Source organism: Antechinus flavipes, chromosome 2 (genome assembly GCF_016432865.1).
Source record: "Antechinus flavipes isolate AdamAnt ecotype Samford, QLD, Australia chromosome 2, AdamAnt_v2, whole genome shotgun sequence".
In the NCBI taxonomy this organism is placed as follows: Eukaryota; Metazoa; Chordata; class Mammalia; order Dasyuromorphia; family Dasyuridae; genus Antechinus; species Antechinus flavipes.
Window position 1 is genome coordinate 461,315,206 of NC_067399.1, and position 11,039 is coordinate 461,326,244.

Here is an 11,039-nt window from a genome sequence, read left to right on the forward strand (position 1 = left end):
TGCTGTTATTGTTATTGTTGTTGCTATTGTTACATGCCAAGCAGAGAAGTTTGAATTTTATATGAGAAGCAAAAAAGAGCCATTAGGAGCTTTTTGAGCCAAAGAATGAAGTGATCCTACCAGCATCTCAGGAATATCACTATGGCATCAATGTAGAGGATGTGTTAGAGAGAGCCAGAGTTGGGTACAGAAAGAGCAAATGGGAGCCTATTGCAAGAGTTCAAACAACAGGTGGTGAGGGTCTAAACTCCTGTTGCTGTAGTGTGAGTAGACAGAAAAGGATGTGAGAGATGCCATATAGGTGGAATTGACAAGCCATTGAAAATGTTAATTGGAAGTGGCTGCTTGTTACATTTCAAACCTGAGTGACTAGAATAATGGTGATACCCTTGTAATAAGTAGAGTAATTAGAAGTAGAAGTGGGTTTAGTGTAAAATAGAATAAATTCTACTTTGGGTATATTAAGATCAAGATGCCTTTGGAACATTCAGGTGAAGAGGTCTACTAAGCAACTGGAAATGTGGAACTTTTAAGCTTAGGAGGGAAATGAAGGTTGGATATGGAGATTTGGGAGCCATCTGCATAGAGATAATGATCAAATCCATAAAAGCTGATGAGGTCATTAATCAAAAAGTATTTATGAAGCACTATTTTAACTCAATTTTTCCTGACTCCAGGTCCAACTCGCTCTTCATTATGCCAACCAGCTATCTTCAAAGACAATAAAAAGAAGCTCGAAGAAAGAAACAAAAAAAAGTGGTTATGTTACTTCTGTGTTAAAACTGATGCACAAAAATATCAAAAGTTCGTGATTTCATTTGCAATCTTTTTATTCATCACATCCTGAAATATTCATGTCTGTAAATGGCTAAGTTCATCGTTAAAAACAATAATGATAAAGAAAAGAAACATAACAGACAAAAATGAAACAGTCTCCGTTTTCAAGGAACTTTAGTTCTGATGAAAGAAGAGATGTGTGTCTAGGAGATGCGGTATAATACAATAGAAAGATTATTAGATTTGGAATCGGAAGATGTGGGTTCAACTCCCAGTTTCCCCCACTTGACATGTGAGCTTGAGCAAGATATGATGAGTACCTGAACTCAGGCAGTGGTCATATTAGTGTGTACAGGGGACATAGATGAAGCTGTTACAAAGAGTGAAGTGATAACATTTGGCAACTGATTATTTGAGTGAGACTGAAGAGTAGAAAATGACTTCAAGGGGCAAATTTAAACAACTGAATGAATGGTAGTGTCCTCAAGAGTGATAGGGAAGTTTGGGAGATGATTAAATTTGGGTGTAAGATGGGTTCTATTATGAGCATCCTGAATGTGGAAAACCTACATGACATCCTGTTTCAGAGTCTAAAAACAGTTATTCATACAATATAAGCGCTAAGAGAAGAAATAAGGTCTTGGTAAATAGAAATGCAAATTATCTGCAACAAGATGGTAATTGAAGCTATGGAAACTATAAGTCACTAAATGAGAGTATATAGAAAGAAAAGAAGAAAAGGTTCACAGGAGGGGAGAGTGGTCAATAGTATAAAATGCTGCAAAAAGACAAGAAGAATGAGGACTGAGAAGCCATTAAATTTAGCAATAAAACATTCACTGATAACTTCAGAGAGAGCAATTCCAATTGAGAAGTAAGGGTAAAAGCCAGTTCATATAAGCATGATACTAAGGCTAGGAAGTGAAGATACTAAATGTAAATGGATTTTATAAGAAGCTTGGCTGAAGAAAGGGAGGAAAGATAAGAGGACTATAGTTAGCAGGAATTGTTGGATCTAGACAGAATGGAAGGGTCGGATGAGGAAGATGGAAATGTTTGTAGGCTGTATTTAAGAAATGGATACATAAGAAATTATCATCAGAATTTTTGTACACATAATAGCACCTCCTATTATGTTCTCCAGAAGATTTTCCGCACTGTTATCTCTCATTTCTGATGATCATTTCTCCTCCCCCTCTTAGCTAACTTAGACAATATTTTCTGATGAGATTTATACAGAAGGATCAACTTGTCCTCAAAGAACCACCACTTCTTCACCACCTACTCTGAGGATCAATTCCCAAGGATGGAAAAAAAATTAGAAAATGTTGTATGAGTTAGGTGAGGAGAATTGTCAGAAGAGAATTAATAAAGAAAAAAATCTATAAAATGGTCTTGGGCGGGGGGGGATGAAGAAAGAATTTTTTAAAAGGTCTAGGACAGAGCATTGGATTGCTCCACACAAAGGAAGTTGGCTATTGATGATGATCCTATAAGAAGATTGAAAAGAATGATCAGACAAATAGAAGAAATAAATAAGAATAATGTCATGAAAACTAAGAGAAAGGACCACTTGTTTTAGCAATATTGAGATAATTGGAGAATTTCAGTTTTGTGGTAGATACTGAAATCAAGAATTGAGAAATGAGTAGGAGGTGAAAAAGTGCAGAAGAAAATGTGAGTGTCTATGCATGATTGTAGGCGGCAAAAGCCAATAGATAATGAAAAATGAAAACTGGGAGAGAGGGTAAAAGAGATAATCAAAGGGATAAAGTTCCAGGAGACATTAAAGGGGATTGGGTCAAGGATAATGATAATGAGATTGGTGTTGTCAATAAAGACCACTTCTTCTTCTGAAATTATAACAAAATAGGAAAGAATAGGAAAAAATGACAATTGAGATATGAAATTAAGGGGAAAAACCTGAAAGAGATAGATAGCCTCAATTTTTTCAGCTTCAACTGACAAAATTTCCTGCTATAAGGGAGAGGGATGAGCATTATCAATGCCTTCAGAACAGTAGACAAAGTTTGAAACAGATATTATGGGTAGTGAAATAGAAAGTCAAGTAGGAAAGAATGAAGAAGTGAAATGAACGTTAGACATGGAGGTGTGTGCAAAGAGACGATGCTTAAAGGCATAGAAGATGATGAGATCACCAATCAATCAAAAAAGCATTTGTGAATGAAGCAATGAGAATCCAATTCAGATTAGATAAAAATTTTCATGGACTGAATCGGTACAGTTATGTGAATTTTTCTAGCTTCATTCAGAAACGCACAAGTAGGAGGAGAGAAGTAGAATGGTGAAAGCAATCCAGATTTTGATCTTGAAAAAGACTAAGTAGTGGTAGGACACGGTGGCAAACAAATCAAAGGCAGATAACAGTAAAGTTGAATTAGTTTGATGTATGGCCAGGATTTTAAAGAGATAAAATTGAAACAAGAACAGGGATGAGACTGTAAACCCTCTGTAATCAGGATTATTTCATTTATGGATCTGCATCCCTAGCACTAGTACATTGCCTAGCAGAGAGAGTAGGTTCTTAAAAATTTATTGGTTGATTGGCCTGGGTGAATGGAATAGGTGACTTGAAATTTCTGTGAAGATAGAAAATAGTCGTAAGGAACAGAGAAGATAGATAATGTTTGGATAGGAGAATTTCTGAATTGTGGCTTCTAAAACTAGAGAATTTCGTGGGAGATAATAAGATCAAGGTTTTGATCAATACTGTGTGTAATTGTGTAATGTGAGTGAAGGCACAGATCAAGGGAACTGAGACTGAATTGGATGAGCTCTTTAAGTCCCTTCCAGGACTTAAAGTTGAACTTTCTAAGTGACTAAAGAAAAACTCTAAATTCATGGAAATCTCACATTTCAGCCCATGCTAACTTTTTCTTTAGGGAAACAGTTATGTAGACCTTTTCAGAGCTATAATATAAACATGATGGACCCCAAAAGTCTCTTTTCCAAGTTGTCTACAGAAGCTATGTGACCTATAGTACAGATTATAGAGGGCTGGTCTTGGAATCAAGAAGAGCAGATCATGAGATCATATTTGTAAAGTGCTTTGCAAACTTTGAAGTATCATATAAATGCTAACTATTATCATCATCTTTTGGAATGGATTAGAGAAGAGGTTCAACTGTGCTCAGCTACAACACTGGATTTCAGCAAACAGAGAAGAATAGCATGTCCAAATCAATGAGAGGTTTTTAACAGCTATAAAGTGCTTTTACAGATTGGAATAGGGCCAAGGTGCTAGGCTTAATATCATATTTTAGATTATAAGAGCTTTAGGATCATTGTACTGACATTATGTAGAAACAGGCTTCTGTTTGTCCCCTCCATTATGTCTTGTCCCACAATGACCTTTAGTATTTGCCTCAGAGCTTTGGATATGAAAATTTAGAGAATTCTGCCATGTATCCACAATGTATCAAGGACATGAAAACTGACTTTCCACAGTCAACTCCATTGTTCCACAACCCCAAAGGATTTGTCTCTGATGAGAGTACCATGAGAGAGTTTGTGCGAAAAGAGAATAGTTTTCCTTGAGCTTAACCTCAGAAAAAGAAAAGTTGGAAGCAGGATAGCCCCAGTAGATACAGTACAAATGAACACTAAAGTTGATATCAGAAGACTAGGTTTGAATCCAACTCACTACTTGATGTTTGGGTGACCTTGAAAAAGTCACCCAACCCTTGTAAGCTTAAGTTTCCTCATTTGTAAAATGAAAATCTGGACTACATGATGCTAATAATTTTTTTCAAGTACATTCCTCACAATAGCATCATAACATGTAACACAATTTAACTCCTAGGGGCTCTCATTGTGGCCCCCCCTTCAGAGACATATAGGTCCACAGTTCTATTAAGATATTGTGAATGCATAAATAAATCTTTTCTTAAATGTAGGTTGCTTAAGAGTGGAGAAGGATGGAAAGGGGAAAAAAGGATAAAGTTAAAAAGTTGCACAGTGAGGACAAAAGAACAATTTACAAAAGTAAAGAAAAATGGTCATTCATGAATATAATTTTTCTACATATATTTATATATAAACTTTCTTGATCTAGTAATTTGTTGTTATATATTTTGGATCCTCCCTGGTATTCCACTAGTCCCATGACAATGTTCGCTTTTGTTTTATTTTATTTTGTTTTGTATTCTTCTTCTGGTTTTCTTTTTTTTTACTCTTTGTTTTTATTCAGCTGTTACCAGTACATACTATCACTAGTCTCTATCCATGTTATCTAACTGATTCAATACCTTTACTAGATTTAGGGTACCCTGGATGTCTCCCATGCCTACCTAACCACCAATAAGTAGCCATTTTACCCATATTAGAGCTGTGGGAAATCTAAAACTTAACTGGGATCATCTGCTAAGAGCAGAGAAGTTTTCCACTCTTATTACTCTCCCACTAGTATAAAACTCTGAAGTCCCTGCAAAATATCACTGGATATCCAGGTATATCTATGAGCCTTTATCATGTACATTAATTAATGTGCATGTAGCAAAATCAGAGACAATTATTTAAGTGCATAGGTACATAAAATGTATAAAATCAAATATTGAGATTATATGCCAAGTATACAGGACATATACTTTATTGATGGGCAACATTTAGCTTTGATTATGCCTGCAGTATCATAAGTCACCCTGGTTAACTACAGTACTCCCAATCAGTCAACAAGTATTTATTAAATGCCTCTATGTGTCAAGCACTGTACCGAGTTCTGGGGATACAAAGAAACATCAAAACAAGGAGCTCTTAAGGGAGCTTATTAGGGAAAAAAAAATCCAAATAGCTACACATACTAGATATATAAAATGTAAGGTAATCTTAAGGAGAAGTCACTAGGGAGTAAGGGACTGAGATGTGAAGAAGGAGCATCAAAGACCTTTTATAGAAGGAGGTTGTTAAGACTTGAAGAAAGCTAGACGATGGAAATGAGGGGAAGAGAGTATTCCAAGCATTAGGAACAGCCAATGAAAAAACAAAAAGTCGGAGGATGAAATGTTGTGTATAATGAACATTAAGAAGGCTAATGTTGATGGGTAAATGGAAGGCAGTAAAGTGTAGAAAGTTTGAAAAAGTAGGAAGAGGCTACATGGTGAGGGACTTTAAATGCTAATTAGAGTCCTTGGGGTTATTAAGATATCGTGGAATATAAGGTATATATAATGAGAGAGAGAGAGAGAGAGAGAGAGAGAAAGAGAAACAGAGGGAGAGACAGAGAGAGAAAAAGACAGAGAGAAAGAGAGAGAGAAAAAGAGAGACAGAGACAGAGAGAGACAGAGAGACAGAGGGAGAGACAGAGAGAAAGAGAGAGAAAAAGAGAGACAGAGACAGAGAGAGACAGAGAGAGACAGAGGGAGAGACAGAGAGAGAAAGAGACAGAGAGAAAGAGAGAGAGAAAAAGAGAGACAGAGACAGAGAGAGAGACAGAGGGAAAGAAAGAGAAAGACAGAGAGAGAAAGAGACAGAGAGAAAGAGACAGAGACAGAGAGACAGAGAGAGGAGTAAGGAATCACTGGGATTTGTTGAGTAATACTAGAACCTGGTCAGATCCATGCTGTAGAAAAAATCATTTAGGCAGCAATGGACAATGGCTTAGAGTGGGAAGAGATTTGAAGCAGGAGTATCAATTAGGAAATTATTGCAATGATTCCAGAATATAGTATAAGGACTGGCACCAGGATGATGACAGTATCAAGGGAAAGTGGGGCCTATAAATGAGATGTAAAGCTACAAATATGTAAAGATTTGCCAATAGAGTGGGCAAGTGAGTTCAAATGAGGAATTAAGAATGATACTTAGACGAAATATGCAGATGACTGGAAGATGACGGTGGCCTTGACATTAATAGGGAACTTTGGGAAAGGAAAGGGATAGAAGGAAATATGATGAATTCTATTTTGAAAATATGGAGTTTTAAATACCTAAGAGCTATCCAATTCCAAATGTTAATCCACTAGGAGTCTGAGGCATAGGTACAACCAGCAGGACCTAATTTTAAATCCAGTCCCAGAAGTTTACTGTCACCCTGGGCAACCTTCCCAATTGTAAAAGTCAGATAGTGACAGCATCCACCTTGCTAGGTTATTGTAAGGATTAAATGAAATATTTGTAAAGTTCTTAGCATAATCCCTTTGCCCCTGCTAGGTCCTATATAAATGCCTATTCCCTTCGCGCATCTTCTCTTCTTTCATTCTTCCTTCAGTGTCAGCTCTGCACCCTAAATGTCCACAGACCATCCTAATCTTGAGTTGGTTAAGCCAACTGTCAGCACCATAATGGCTCCACTGGAACTCTGGTCCAGGTTGTCTTTATTTCCTCCAGTCCCAAGTGAGACAGGGCCTAGAAGTGGCCTCTGTTCCCTTGTAAACTCAAACAGCTGGCAGGAAAAGGGTGGTTTTAGGATTCAGTTCATTCCCCACTAGAGATAAAGGTCCACACTAGGCCAGGGCAGTCTTGCTCGACCATCTCCAGTGGTCCTGATCCATATCTTACCCCTGGACTCAGATGTCAAAGGAAACACGAGGCTGGCAATTTTGCCATTGCTAAGGGGTCTTCTCAGCCAAAGGGTAGCTGGTTCTGAGTGTACACACCTTCTTATCACTGGGGACTCCAAAGACAAATTATTAGGTATGTGTGGCTGACACCCAAACATCAGCAGGGAAGGAGTGAGACCATGGCAGCATTCCAAGAATGCATTGTGGACGGGTACAAGAAATGTCTGCTAACTCCACTAGGATTTTCCTCCACTTAGGGTCCCCATTATGTTCAGACATATATGATTAAAACACTTTGATTTGGGTTGAATTAAAGGTAGGATTTCTCTCTATGTATAGTAAGATGACATTGAGACTAATTATGGAGAAGGAGGGAAAGGGGATACAAATAACTGACTAAGCCACACAGTTCAGAATAGAATATAGGGCCTATTTTGAATATATATTTTGTCAGAGAGAGAGGGGGTTCATTTTTGGTAGTTTCATTACTTGATTGTGTTTTATGTTCATTATAATATTGGTAAATTTTAAAGAAAATAATGATTTATAAAATTCTGTTGGTTGTAAAAGGCAGAAAATATAGATTCTAATCAACCTAAGAACTCCTATTTCTATATTAAGAACAGAATATAATTATGTTTTAATGTAATTCTTAACTATATAATATATATTTCATTTTCTGTGCATTCACGATTCTGAAAATAGCTTATGAACTTGTACCATGAAATGAGCATTGTATTTCTGATTTTAAAGAAACATTTTCTTCTGAACTTTGACATATGAGAGTGAAGCTTTTTTTTGCTATGCAGAGTTGCAGTTTTACCAATTTGTTTTCAAAATGTAATTTTTATGAATTAAAGTATATTATATGTATACATTATTTGTTAAATTTTTCTTTAATTGCAGATGACTTCCCTGTGCAACAAGAGAACTGTTTGGTTCTGCAAACATATATTGTATCTAGGATATACTGCAACATATCTAACATATATAGGACGGCTTGCCATTTAGGAGAGGGAGTGGAGGGAGGGAGAGGAAAAATCGGAACAGAAGCGAGTGCAAGGGATAATGTTGTAAAAAAAATTACCCTGGCATGGATTCTGTCAATATAAAGTTATTATAAAATAAAATAAAATATTTTTTTAAATTGCAGATGACTGAATATGTTTACAAAATATTTTTCTTTTAATTTTCAATTGAATGTTTCATGTCAAAATTCTAAAAATTAAATTTTACTTTTAAATTTAAATTTTTATTTTTAAACATTTTACATTTTAAATTTAAATTTCTCATTAAAAACTAAAAGAAATTGCATTTGTGAGTGTTCATTTTAAGTATATTGTATTTTACAAATGTTTCAATCTGTGAAAAGCTGAATTGCTTGCATTGAGGAATTATGGGGGTGTACTGTTAAATGTTTAACAACCAAACTGGGGGGTGGTATTCATCCCAGTTTTTAATTTAATCCTCATTAATAACAGTTTAAGTCTAGAAACCAATAATATCATCACTAATTTAAAGCCATTACTAATTTCTGCAGTATAGTTTAATACTGAAAACCTCACAGTTGGTCTGGTTAAAGCTAGATCCAAAACAACCCTGATAACTATTCCATGTGTGATTTTGTGTTGGTGGTTGAGGGATTTATACAAAGAAAAAAGTTAAAAATCCTTTGGGGTTGTTTGCCCTCAAGGACCTTATATTTTGCAGAGACAAGCTTATAGAATCTTAGAGATACAATGACTTTCAAAATCATGTAGTATATAGGTCCAAAAGCTATAAAATGGTTGTAAACTCTTTGATATAGCAAAGGTCTATATCCCAAAGAGTTTTTTTTAAATAGAGAATGGTATCTTTTTGTACAAAAATATTTATAATAGTTCTTTTAGTGATGGCTCAGAATTAAAAATTGAAAGTATGCTCATCAATTAAGGAATGGCTAAACAAGCTATGGTATATTATTGAGAAGGAATATTGTTGTGCCATAAGAAATGACAAATAGAATGATTTCAGATAAACCTAGCAAGACTTACATAAACTGATGCAAAATGAAGTGAGCAAGAGAAAGAAAGCACATAGAATATACATAGTAATAGCAATATTGCACAATAAGTAATTGTGAATGACTTGGCTATTCTCAGCAATATAATGATCCACAACAATCCCAAAGGATGAATTATAAAACATACTATCTGCCTCCAGAGAAAGAACTGATGTCTGAATATTGATTGAAATAGTCTTTTTTTAATTTTTTCTTTCTTTTATTCTTTTTTTGTTATCTTCATATACGAAAAGAAATGTATGGAAGTGTTTTACATGATTGCACCTGTATAACCTATGTATAAGATGGAGGGAGGCATAGAATTTAGAACTCAAATTTCTTTTTTCATTTTCAATAGAATTTTGTTTTCTAAATGTATGTAAAGATAGTTTTCTTTAAAAGAAAAACCTTTTTATTTTCAAAAGATATAGGGGGGGGACTTCCGGTTAAGATGGCGGAGAGGAGGCTCACAGTTGCATAAGCTCCGCGCTTTCTCTCACTATCCACTTCATTACAAGCCTCTGAATCAATGCTTGACTGAAAAAAACCCACAAATAGTTACCAAGAGAAGCCATCCTTGAGATCCGCCAAGAAAGGTCTGTCTTTACTGGAGGGCTGGGGCGGTTTTAGATCGGGCGCAGGCTGAGGGCAGCGGCAGTGAGAGCACGGGAGCAGAGCTGAGAGGGGGTGGGGAGTGATCGTAGCCGTCTCTGCGGGGAGAGCTTCGCTACAGGTTTGGAACCTGCAGCAAGTCAACAGCCCAGCAGAGAAGCTAAAAACACCGGGGCTGAAGAATACAACCGCAAACAGCTGGAGTCTCTCAGGACCTGCCCCCCCCTTCCCCCCCCCTCAGTGACTCAGCACGCTTTGGGATCTCAGAGCACAGGCGCAGCACAGTCCTGCTAGTGCCTCACTGCTGCCACCTGCAGTCTGTAGAGGAAGCTCGATAACACACCCAGCCCCCCCCCAAAGAAAGACTCCAGTTTTTTCTGTTTTTCTTTGGTAGTTTATCTCTGATTAATAGACAGAATGAGCAAGAAGCTGAAGAGGACTTTAACCCTTGACAGCTTCTACACAGATAGAGAGCAGACTCTAAATCCTGAGGAGACTAAAAACAGGCAGTCCCCAGGTGATTCCCCAAAGGAGGAAATCATCTGTTCCTCAGCACAGATGAACCTCATAGAAGTGATTAAAAAGGCTCTCACAAGGGAGCTAGAAGAAAAATGGGGAAAGCAGAGTGAGGCTTGGCAAAAGGAGAGGGAGGCTTGGGAAAAGGAGAGGGAGGCTTGGCAAAAGAGCCTGGAGAAAGTTAAAGAGAGAGTGGATAAAGAAGTAAAATCCTTGAAAAATAGGATTAGTGAACTGGAAACAGAAAACAGCTCTCTAAAAAACAAAATTGGCGAAATGGAAAAAAATTCCACAGAACAAAAGAACTCAATTGGACAATTAGAGAAAGATTTTAAAAAAGTGAGTGAAGAGAATACTTCACTGAAAATCAGAATTGAACAAGTGGAATTGAATGACTCGAGGAGACAAGAAGAATCAGTCAAGCAAATCCAAAAAAATCAAACAATGGAGAAAAATGTGAAATACCTTCTGGGGAAGACAACAGACCTGGAAAACAGATCCAGGAGAGACAATCTGAGAATCATTGGACTCCCAGAAAAACATGATGAAAAAAAGAGCCTGGACACTGTCTTCCA